The 13061-nt window shown below is 38.5% G+C and overlaps 1 protein-coding gene and 1 pseudogene across 9 annotated transcripts in view; both read right to left on the minus strand.

Annotated features, from left to right (window-relative positions):
• The window catches only part of NCKAP5 (NCK associated protein 5), a 918990-nt gene that overhangs the window by 481704 nt on the left and 424225 nt on the right, over positions 1-13061 (minus strand). The gene's annotated exons all lie outside the window — the stretch shown is intronic.
• On the minus strand, positions 6402-10597 carry LOC141577693 (E3 ubiquitin-protein ligase CHFR pseudogene; annotated as a pseudogene).

Consider the following 13061-nt stretch of genomic DNA (forward strand, 5'->3'; position numbering starts at 1 on the left):
AGCAAGCACCGTCCAGTCGACCGCTCTCATTGAATGAGATACAAACCCTGGACAGATGTGTAGAAGCGCTCTCCAAGGACTCTGAAAAGTGAAGCGTACTAGGTATGGCTAAGAGACTAGAGGTTTTACTGAACCAGTAGTCAGTTTACGATTTTTCCCCTCTGGTATCACCTGACCTGGATTCAACAACAGCCCCAAAACTCAGAAGTGCACACCAAGTGTGGACAGGAAAAGCTCTGGGAACAGTTCTCTTTCTGGCTCAAGGAGCAGGAGAGGGAGTCCATAAGGATCAGAAAGAGTCGGGGGCATCTAACTTTTAGCTGATTTCCATTTCCCCTTCTCTCCTTCCCCAGCCCCAGGCAATTCTGCGTGGAGGGTGGTGGCAGAAGGATGGCATTCCACTGGCAGGACTGGTATCCAAAACTCTGGGGGATCTTTCTTTTGGGATTATTTGCAATGATAGGACTGAGAGGAAAATTTCTGCTGCTTTTTCCTTTCTGTCTCTGACTGCTTAACTCCAGATGCAGATGCAACTGTGAGAAGTGTGCAGAAGAAAAGGAAAACTAAAGCCTTGGCCTCCTGAGTGGAGTATCAGAAGGAAGCCTCCCCGCAGATAAAAACAATGTCGGAGAAACCACACAAAGAAGGACGACCGAAAGAGCAATGTGTATGAACTCCTCGGCTTATCTCTGAGCTGCACACTTCTATTTTAGTAATATATTTGGTAATAGCTATAAAATGAGACTGACCTCTGTGCAAGGCATACATAGAACAAATCCAAACAGCACTGTGAACACTGTGAAAAGTGAGCTGACATTAGAACCTCAGTCCACAGAAAGCAGGCCAGAACTTAAAGCCTGAACCTAACCTGGTCAACTTCCAGCTAAAGTAAACAAACGAAAACATCATACTCTCCTTCATATTAAAGTAACACCAAGAGTCTCGTGATATAATATTCAAAATGTCTAGGATACAGTCAAAAATTACTCTGCATGTCAGCAACTGGGAAATTCCGAACTCAGAAGAGAAAAAGACAATCAACAGACAGCAATCCTTGGAAGATACAGATGCTGGTATTATTAAGGAAAAAAAGACTTTATAGAGAGAATATAACCATTCATTAAGAAAGAAGAGCAACCTTGAGATGAATGGAAAGATAGAATATCTCAGATAAGAAATAGGTGGTGCAAGGAATAAATAAGTTCTTAAAAATGAAAAACAGAAAATCCAAAATAAAATATTCACTAAGTGACTCAATAGCAGAATAGAGATGATCAAGAAAGAATCAATGAATATGAAGATACATCAAAAGAAATTATCCGATCTATTCAAGAAAGAGGAAAAAAAATCATAGACTCACATGATCATATGATTCATATGATCATAGTCTCAGAAGCATAAGGGAAAAAGTGTGGCGCAACATTTTTTTAAAAATTGAAGAAAAACAATTTGGTGAAAGCTATATACTTACTGATTCAAGAAGATCAGTGAACCTCAACAGGAAAATTTCAAAGATGCCTATGCCCAAGCATCACATTACCACACTGCAGGAAACTAAAGGCAAAACAAAGCAAACGGACTCACAAACAAAAGAACCAGAGAAGGAAACTGAAGAACAACAAATCTAATGACTGCAAATATCTCATCAGAAGTCATGGAAGTCTGAAGGAAGTGGAACGCCATTTTTACAGTTCTGAAACAAAACAACTACCAACAAACATTTAGAAAATAAAATTTGTAACAAGTCTCATTTCATTCACACCAAAGGCCAGAAAATAATTAGGATTTAACGTAACAATAAGATGTTCAGGAGCCCTACACGGACAACTATAAAATACTGCTGAGAGATATTAAGGAAGATGCAAATAAATGTAGATTTATATCATGTTTAAGGATTAAAACTCTCAATATTGTTAAGATGTTACTTCTGCACACATTTATCTAAGGATTCAACACTATTGTAAAATAAATGACAGGAGGTATTTTGAGGAAACTGACAAGCTGGCTCTAATGTTGGACAGGAAATTTAGAGAGACTTAGAATAATGAAAATACCTTTAAAAAGAACAAAATTGAAAGACTTACACAATCTTATTTTAAAGCTTATTACAAATTGACAATAATTCGACAATGCAGTATTCACAAGGGATAGAAAAATGTATAAAGCGAGCAGAAGTGAGTCCAGGTATAGACCTGCACATACAGAGGCAAATGGTGTCCAACAAAGGCAACAGGGCAATTCAATAGAGGAAGGAAAGTCATTTCAGAAAATGTCAACAAAATATGTGGATATTTATGTTTTTAAAAACAAATATTAACACCTAACTCATACCATAGACAAAAATTAAGTCCCAAAGCATCATGGAGCTACACATTAATCAGAAAAAAGCTTCTAGAGGACAACTCAAAATAGTATTTTTTGTCAACACGGGGTAGGCACAGATCTTTAGAATACAGGATGCACTAATTGTGAAAAAAATGATAAACAGAATTTCATCAATATTAAAACATCTCTGTTTATCAAAAGATAACATTATTTAAAATGAACAGGCAACCGAAGAATGGAAAAAAATCTGCAGCACATATTTTTCACAAGAGACTTGTATTCAAAATATATAATGCATCTCAATAAGAAAACTACTTACTTCTTTCAAATAGGCAAAATAATTTAATACACACACATGAATAATAGGTATGTGAAAAGTGCTCAACATCTTTCATTATCGAGGAAATGCAGATTAAATCACAATGAGTCTTTCACATCTTTGGTTGAATTTATTCCCAGGTCTTTTATTCCTTCTGATGTGATTTTACACTGGATTGTTTTCTTGCTTTCTCCTTCTGATAGTTCATTGTGTGTGTATCGAAAAGCAACAGATTTCTGTATATTAATTTTGCATCCTGCAAATTTACTGAATTCATTTATTTGTTCTAATAATTTTTTTTTTTTGGTGGAGACTTCAGGATTTTCTATATATAGTATCATGTCATCTGCAAATAGTGACAGTTTACTTCTTCCTTTGGGGAACCACTGTACACTGTTGGGAATGTAAATTGGGCAGCCACTATGGGAAACAACATGGAGTTTCCTCAAAAAACCTGAAAATAGAACTACTATATGATCCAGCAATTCCAATCCTGAGGATGTATCTGAAGAAAATGAAAACATCAATTCAGAAAGATATATGCACTTCAAAGTTTATAGAAGCATTATTTATAATAGCCAAGCTATGGAAACAACTTTAGTGTTAACTGATGAATGAATGGATAAAGAAGATACACCTACAATGGAATATTACTCGGCCATAAAAAAGAATGAAATTCTGCCATTTGCAATAATGTGGATGAAATTACAGAGTATTACACTTACTGAAATAAGTCAAATAAAGACAAATAATGTATGATATCACTTATATGTGGAATCTAAAAAATAAAACAAATGAATACATATAACAAAACAGAGACAGACTCAACAGATATAGAGACTAGTAGTTAATAGTAGGGAGAGGGAATAAAGGAGGGGCAAGATGGGATTAAGCGATACAAACTACTATGTATAAAATCAACAATAAGGATACATTTCACGGCACAGAGAAATACAGCCACTAATTTGTAGTAACTTTAAATGGAGTATAATCCATAAAAGTCTTGAATCACTATGCTGTGCACTTGAAACTAATATAATATTGTAAATCAACTATACTTCTTTAAAAAGCAATGATGAGATACCACCACATATCCATTACATGTACTAAAATGTAAAAAACATCGATTTCAAATATTGGCAAGGATGTCAATCAACCAAAACTCTCATATATCGCTGGTGGAAGTGTAAAACAGAACAATTACTTTGGAAAACACAATGGCCATTTCTTACAAAATGTTTAAAGTTAAACGCACATTTAACATAAGGTCCAACAATTCCACTTCTAGGTATTTATTCAAGAAAAATAAAAGCATATGCCCATAATAATGGCTCGCACATGAATGTTCATAGTGGCTTAATTCATAGTTAAAAACTAGAAACCACACAAAAGTTTACAACAGAATAGATAAATGAAGTGTATATATTTACACAATGAAATACTATGTAGCAATGTAAAAAAATGAACTACTAATACATACAAAGACATGAATGAAGCTCAAAAACATTATATTGTGTGAAAGAATTCAGAATCAAAAGAGTACATACGCTAGATTCATTTATATGAAGTCCAAAACCAACAAAACTAATCTGACCAATGCAATGAAATCACTATTAAAATCTCAGCTGGCTTTTTTTTTTTTTTTTTACAAAAAATTAAATAGTTGATCCTATGATTCATATAAAAATGCAAAGGGCCTAGAATAATCACAATGATCTTGAAAAAGGAAATGAGTTTGGAAGATGCAATTCCCAATTTCAAAACTTACTACACGGTAGTTTGTGTGTTACTTGGCTACTCCAGGAATCCAGACAGCACTGTGCTGGCTAAAGGGCAGACACCCAGATCAATGGTGTAGAACTGAAAGTCTAAAACCTAACCTCCACACTCACATTGAATGATTTTAACAAAGGTGCAAGACAATTCAGTGGCGGAAGGAATAGTCTTTTCAACAAACGGTGCTATGACAACTGGATAGCCACATGCCAAAGAATTAAGTTGAGCCCCTTCCTCAAACAACACACACAAAAAAACTCCAAATGGATTGCAGACTTAAATGTAAGAGCCACAACTCTTAGAAGAAAATCTTCATGGTTTTGGGTTAGGAAAAAAATCTTAGCTATGACACCAAAAGTGACAAAAGAAAAAAACAGAGTTCTTTAAAATCTAAAACATTTGTGTTCTAAAGGACACTGTTCATAAAGACAGTGAAAACACTTAATAAGAGAAAGCATTTGTAAATCACATACCAGATAACAAACTGATATGTCCACAAGAACTGCACAAGAATTTCATAGCTGCCTTATTTATAATAGACCAAAGTGGAACCCATCTCCTCCCTGTCAAAAGGAAACTGGATAAACAAATTGTGACATATTCATACAATGAAATACCATTCGACTACAAAAACTATTAAAACACACACACAAAAAGGAAAACCTACTGAAACACACAGTACATAAAGAATCTCAAAAACATTAGGCTGAAGGAAAGAAGCCAGACACTAAAGAATATATACTTTATGGCAGCATTTACATCAAATTCAAGAACAGGCAAAACTAATACTTGAATTATCTGAGGTATATAAATGGTGGTTTCTGCAGGAGTTGGGGGGTGTGACTGAGAAGGGTTAAGAAGGAACTTTCTGTGGCAATAAAAATAGTCTATATTTTCGATAGTCTCATTTGGGGTGATGGTTTCACAAGGGGACACATCTATCTAAACTCATCAGATTGGACAATTAAGATATGAGCATTTCACCATTTGTAAATTTTACTTCAATTTTTTAAGTACAAGAAGAAGGCAAAGTGCCACGTGTCATGGAGTCCCAAGCCTCCCCGTCCCCATTTCAAACGTAAAACACAGAGGCACAGAGGCCATTCCAGGAAGGACCCTGGGACTTCCCTGTACCTAGGTAAGCAGCCCTCTAAAACTCCTGCCCTGTTTGAAAATGGAACAAATTCTGAATGGTTCCCAGGCTTCCTGGTAGAATACCACTTCTATCTCCATTTTCGGACTTGGAATAAAAGGAGTGAAGATCTTAACCTAAATCCCCTGCGGGCTAGGCCTGGGGTTAGCAAGAGGTGAACCGGTGAGTAAGAATATTCGCTTCAGGAACACAATTTCTGCTTGAAAGAGCCCTAGAGTTCACGGCTCTAGACTGACACAGCTTTTAAAATACAGCTGTCTAATCTTAAGCATTATTCTAAAGATTTCTCTGACAGTTTCTAGAATTGTATGTCTTTCTAATGCATCTGTTGAAATTTTTAAAAGGGTATTTAATTTATTAACTCAATTTGCATCATATTTTGCTCAATAAAAGCACATGCTTCTTAGTGTACCTGTTCTCCGTATTTTACCTTCACAGTTCAAGGCCCTGATGCCATGTGAACACCTGACTTCATTATGCCCAGGTCACAAAAATATCTTATATTGTCTAAGAGTTGCCTCTGAGCAATCTAATATTTTCTTCTAATTTCTTGTATCTTGTCTTCTGATAGTATGACAGCTTTTAAAATTTGATTTATTTTTTATTTTTGTATAGTTTTTAACTTTACTGAGGAATAACTGACATATATTTACACTGTACAAAGTGATGATTTGATACACATATACATTATATAAGATCATGATAACTAACGCATCCATCATCTCACATAGTTAACTGCATTTTCACTGAAATACAGTGGCTGCACAGTATTATATAAGTTACAGGTATACAGCACAGTGATTCACATTTTTAAAGGTTATACTCCAGTTATATTTTTTTTTTTAGAAACAGACACGGCTTGTTTATTGGGACGCAGGAAGGCAGCCTTCTTCCAGAGCGCTGCTTCTCAGTCTGCATCAAGAGCAAGACAAAGCTGAAAATTGTATTCCTGAGGAGAAGCAAAAAAGTTACCCTTTTGCAGACAAACCTAACAAGTGATTTCGACAAAGGATAAACAAACTTTTTTTTTTAAACAAAGAACAAAATTTCAAGTATTGTTCCGGATGACACGGCACACCCAACGCAGGAGGAGAGGGCGAGGACTCAGGGAAGCACGGGTCCCTCACGCTCTTGGTGGGAAGGGGCTGCTCCAGAGGAGCCAGAGGGTTACCCCTGGGCAGCCCCCAGCCCCCAACACAGGGGAGGAGCAAGAAACAGGCCCGACCGTGCCCTCGACGCCGGGGGTCTGGGGTTAGCAGCCCTGGATGGCTGATGACTTGTTTGTAATCGACAGAGACATACTCTTTCAAATATCATACTAGCCCCAATTTTAGTCCAATTTGTACACTACAAATTATATCATTTGTGCTACTGGTTGTGATAGGTAAGTCTTATTAGAGGATAAGCACCAAATCTATGAAAACACAAGCGTGAGACATTGGCTCGCCCTGCAGCAGGCGTGCTGGACGCCCACGGCCTGTCAGCCTCCCCTTCCTCAAAGGACACAGCGCTCCTGACAAACTTTCCTCCCTCTCCCAGGACGCTTCTCCTGAAGAGGGATGGCTGTGTTGCAGTGGTGCGGGAAGGTGCAGAGGGCAGGCCTGTGGTCATCTCAGCGGGAGGGAACAGGTCATGGCTGCTTCTCGGGCCCCAGAGCTCGGAGAACAGCTTGTGCCGTCCTGTGCCGCCCTGGGCCTCCCAGGCCACTGGAGGGCTTCTTACCGAGGGTCTCACTCCGCAAAGTAAAAGTCACACCACAGGGCCCAACGCGGAGATCCCCCCCTACCCCAGTGTCCCCTAAGGGGGGCTGTAAAATGCCCTCAAACTGTCGGAATTCGGTATTTTCTGAAACACTTGTCCTCGACCTCCAATATTCCTCAGCCATCTGGGTGCCTCACTGGATGCTTAGTTCTTGAACCTCGTCTGTTCACAGATGTGATTGAATTTCATTGCATGGTGGGCCTTCACTTGAGTGCGGCAGTTGCGGCCCCAGTAGCAATCAGGACGGGATGTTACAGCTACCGGCAGCTCGGAAGCGGGAATGTTCTGCCGATACTGGTAGGACAGCTCTCGGAAGCTCCGCAGGCCGCAGCAGTAGCACAGCACGGTGTTCCCGGTGACTCTGTAATCAGACAGCAGGAACACTCCCCTCTGCAGAGCCACGAGACTTTCGGTCAGCACGTTTTTCCACGTCAAACCCCTGGTCACCAGGTAATTCTTTAGGATGTCCGACTCGTAGTTGTTGTTGCTCAGCACCCCGTCCAGACACCTGTCACCCAGGTTGAGTTCACAGAATGGGGCCAGGCAGCCAAGGCAGTCGGTGCGGGCACAGCCCCAGTACAAGTGGCAGAAGGGCTGTAGGCAAACAGCACACTGCTAGGGGGCGATGCGAGGGTCCCGCTCACGCTCCGCCCACCGGTCGGGCATGGGCTGGAAGCAGCAGTTGCAAATGGCATGGCTTCCTTGCAGGGCACACACGTAGTCCTGGGCTGTTGCAACACTGGTGGATGTTGACGGCGCATCCCCAGGGGCTGCTGGTGCCCCTGGCTCACTGCCAGGCCCTGGGCAGGGAAGAGGCTGCCCCGCCTGCCTTCGGTACTCAGGGCACTGTCTGCACACAACGTACGGCTGGCTAACGTCCGAGGACTCACTGTCCACGTCTGACAACTCCAGCAGGTCCTCGGAGCTGCCCTCCTCGTCCGAGAAGGCCCTCCCGACTTTGGGCTGCAGCATGTCCTGAGTGATCCCGTTCCTGGCGGCCATGCTGCGCATGTCCTCCTCGCTGCGGCCCTTGTCCGGGTGCTGCAGCAGGTAGGCCTCCACCAGGTTGTTGAGGATGTGGTTTTTGCAGATGCGCTCAACTGGACAGCGGCAGGTGGGGCACAGGGCAGAGCGCTCCATCCAGCCCGAGTAGCAGGCTGCGCAGAAGGTGTGCATGCAGGGCTGCAGGCTCACACAGTCATGCAGCAGGTCCTGGCAGATGATGCAGGTGAGTGTCTCCTCCATCTTGTCTGGCTTCACGGCTGCAGCTCTGACCTCAAGGCTGGCCTGGGTGTCTCTGTCCTGGTCTGCGACCCCCGCTGGCAGGTCCAGGTTGGGATCCCCATCTGCATCTCCTTTCATTCTCTTCCTAACAGGCCCCAAGTCCTCCTGATCCTGGGGTTCCGACCGAGAAAAGGATGCTCCCTCTCTGCCTGGGAGAGCCAAAGGGAAGCTGGTGATGTCGTCACTTGCCATGGATGGACCACACCCTTTTGGGGGGACGCCTGCACCTCTCCGTGTTATACCATATATCCTTGTAGCTTATTTTGTACTTAATAGCTTGTATGTCTTATTCCCCTACCCCTACATTTATTTTTTAATTTTGACCTTATTTACATTTACTTAAGATTGTTAGTAACAAAATATTTTAAAAGTTCAGAAAATATTTAGAAATGTTGAGATGTCACTTAACTTCACCCAAATTTTTAAACATTTTATGATATTTGCTTCATTAAAAAATTAAATGAATGGACATAATTTAAGGCCTCCTCCCTCCCCAGAAGTAGCCAACATCCTCAACTTGGCGTGTGTTGTTCCTACACATATTAGAGTTCTTCCACCTGTATGTCAATAAGCATTGTTTGGACTGCTATATTACAGGTTGTGTTCCACATTCACCTTTCTAGGCAACACAAAATGTTTCCTAAGTGTCTACATCAGTTACACTCCTTTCAACAATACGGAAGAGTTCCAATTTCTGTACGTGCTTGCCTACGGGCATTTTCAGACTTCTAAAACTGTTTCGAAATACATGGGCATGAGATGCTATCCCAGTGATGTTTTAATCTATAATCTGCATTTTTCTGAACAAGAAATTTTTCAGTGTTTATGGTCACGGCACTCTCTGATTGGGTTGCCTTGCAAATCTCTTGTATCAGCCAAGAGCACCCTCTTCTGCTTTGCTAATAATATTTTTCCTTTTTCTTTTAAACAGGATTTTACTTCTAATGTGTTAAGATTTGTCAGTCTTTCTCTTTATGTCTTGTACATTTTATCTTAAGTTTTTAAAATAAAATCCTCCACCATTTCAATATTATAAAGATATGTCCTTACATTTGCTTCTAAAAATCACAACATTTAAGTTAAGCTTTAAGTTTTTGATTCATTCAAAATTTACTTCTGTGTATTATACTTGGTAGCAATGAAATGGTATAAATTTGCTATATAAATTGTCACAGGAGTCGTTTAAAGTTGTCCGTTCTTCCCCCACTGAATTGTAATTCCACTTCCATTATGTATTCCTGTATGTAAGTGGCTCTACTCGAGGCTCTCCATTCTATTCTCCTAGTTTATTGGAATATCCAATAAACCCACCACCACACAGATTTAATTGCTTTAGCTTTATGATAAACCTTCATGTGTGGTAGGACAGAACACATCCTATTATCTTTCTTTAAAATCATATCATCTATACTTAAACCTACATTTTTAATATTAATATGAAATTAGCTTTTTGGATTTTGTGAAGACGCTTTTGGGGTTCTAATTGGAATTACAGAATGTATAAATCATGCAGGAGGGTAATAAGCTGATGCCTTAATGGTATAGAATTCTCCCTTCCAAGAATATATGACATAACTCTTCACTACTTTCTGTCCCCTTTTTATACTCTTCAACAATTTCTCCATCAACATCTCACATATTCCTTTCTAGATCTATTCCTATATGCCTTTTTAAAAAATGATTTCAAGTACTGTCTTTTAAAACTACTTTAAGAGTTGATGATGGATACGTAAGAATTCTATTACTTTTGCATATTCATTTTATTTCCAGCAATCCTCTAAAAGTTTGTCTAAAGAGTCCCTCAGATTTTCTATTTAGACAATCATCATTTGCAAATAAGACAAATTGTGCTTTTTCCCAACCCTTACATCGCTTACTTATCATGCTAGTCAGACCCAGAAGTGTAAAAATAAATAGCAGAAGTGACTGGAGGCATTCTGGTTTGGTTATGGATTTTCAAAGGAACAATGTATATATAGCAGAGGGAACTATACTCAACACCTTGTAATGGCCTATAACAAAAAGGAATATGAAAAGGAAAAAATACATATATACACACGCATATATATATATATATATATATATATATATGCATATGTATAAATGAATCACTATGCTGTACACCAGAATTTAACACATTGTAAACCAACTATACGTCAATTAAAAAAAAAAGAAATGCTTCTAACTTTTCACCATTAAGTATAATCAATTTAAGAAAACATCCTTAACATCCTTTTGTTCTTGGCTGACTATATTTTTAAAAAACCTAGTATGAACTGGTACTGAACTTTATTAAACGTTTTATTCTATATCTGTTGAGGTTTTGTTCTCTGTATTTAATCTATAACTGTTGTCAATTATTTTAATTGATTTTCTAATGTTAAGCAATCAACCAATTCTTGAAATAAAGACCACTTTGAACAAGCGTCATAAAAGTGAGTTGGCACCTAGCAACCAAATCTTGGTTTCAAATACCCTGTCCATTAAATGAAACCAGTGGTCCTTAGAGAAATGGCTGATTCTGAGACTGGCAGGAAATATACAAGGCGAGCCAGAAGCATCTTGTAAAGCCAGAAAGTAAGAAAGTGCTAAGAAGGAAGAGAAAAGAGTAGGAGAGGAGAGTGAAGGAAAGGAAAGGAAAACAAACAAAAACAATGATGAGAGTGTGTCAGAGGGACAAGAGAGCCAAACAATTAAGCAGCCTCCTGAAGGCCAAAGCTGTACAAACTGAGCAATAAAATTACATGGTTTATACTGGCTGATAACCCAAAGTACAAAGTAGGTATCAGCACATCCATAGTAATATAAATGATTTAATAAATAAACAGGGAAGAACAGACAAATTTCCCATGCAGAAGAATTCAAAATCATTTTTGTAGATGCTCCCCCCTCAGGAGGAGGAACACAACTCCACACTTCCTAAGTGTGGGCGGTGCAGAGAGACTTCCCTCCAAAGAGGTCAGGATGGTAGGCAATGTGGGAGAGAAGCTTCACGGTGGAAACCTGACAAACACCATCTCAGCCAGGTGACCAAGGCTGACCCAAATAATGATGAGTTATATTGATAATATGCAACTTTGATATGATGTGATAAAAATGGCACTTTAACTCGTGGTCTCCCTCCCCCACATATATCCCAGTCTAATCATGAGAAAAACATAAGACACATCTTATTGAGACAAATCTCCCAAAACAGCTAACCAGTACTCCTCGCAAACTGACAGACTCATCAAAAACAAGGAAACTCTGAGACTCTGACACAACCAAGAAGAGCCTAAGGAGACATGATGAGTAAATGCAGCAGTTATCCTGGCTGGATTCTGAAACAGGAAAAGAACACTAGGTGAAACTGTGGAAGTGTGAATAGTGAATGAGCTCTGGTTAATAACAACGTAGCAACATTGGTTCCTAGTTGTGACCAGTGCACCACACTAAAATAAGAGGTTAATATTGGGAAGCTGGGTATGAGGAATAAGGGAAATCTCTATACTATCTTTTGTAATCTTTTTATATATATATAACTTTTCATAAATGAAAAGTTTAGTTTTTATTTTTTTAACAGTGAGTTGGGGATATTTCTTTCATCTTCTTTCAGTACCGGTTTGTATAAAATACTATCTACTACACTACAGGTTTTGTTGAACTCCTCTGTAAAATCATTAGAGCCTGGCAGATTTTTTTTTTTTTTTGGTGGGGGGTATTTTTAAAAAACTTTTATTATGAAAAATTGTAAACATTTATAAAAGTAGCAAAAAGTACAGTAAACTCTCAACTTCTACAGTTATCAAATATGGTGAATTTTGATTCATCTAAATCTCCATCTATTTCCCTCTTCCAGTATTATTTTGAAGCAAATCCAGACATCATGGATAATATTTCTGTGTGTATCTTTAAATAATAAGAATTCTTTGAAACACACAACCATGATATAAAGTTTATATCTAAACTTGACAATAATTCTTAATATCAAATACCCAGTGGTCACAAGTCTAATTATCTTATGATTTTTATGTGTATGTGGATAAATTAGTGTTGCAGAAAATTTTCCACTATTTCTTCATTTTGTACTTCACTGGTTTCCATTTTTTATTTCATTATTTCTTTCCTTTCTTTACATGTATTCTTCTTTATTTCTGCTCGAGTTAGATGAGTGATCAATCTTAAATCTTTTCTTTTCCTACTACATACATTTAAAGCTATACATCTCACCATAAGTTTTGATTTAATTACATCACATAAGTTTGAGTAAATGTAGTGTTTTTATCATTCAGCTTAAATATTTTACATTTCTCTTATAATTTATTTGCTTAAAAGTGAATAACATATATATGTATGTATGTATTTGTGTGTGTGTGTGTGTGTGTGTATATATATATATATATATATATATATATATAAAACCAATCACTTTGCTGAACACCTGAAACTAACACAACACTGTAA

This window comes from Camelus bactrianus, chromosome 5 (genome assembly GCF_048773025.1).
Source record: "Camelus bactrianus isolate YW-2024 breed Bactrian camel chromosome 5, ASM4877302v1, whole genome shotgun sequence".
Classification (NCBI taxonomy): Eukaryota; Metazoa; Chordata; class Mammalia; order Artiodactyla; family Camelidae; genus Camelus; species Camelus bactrianus.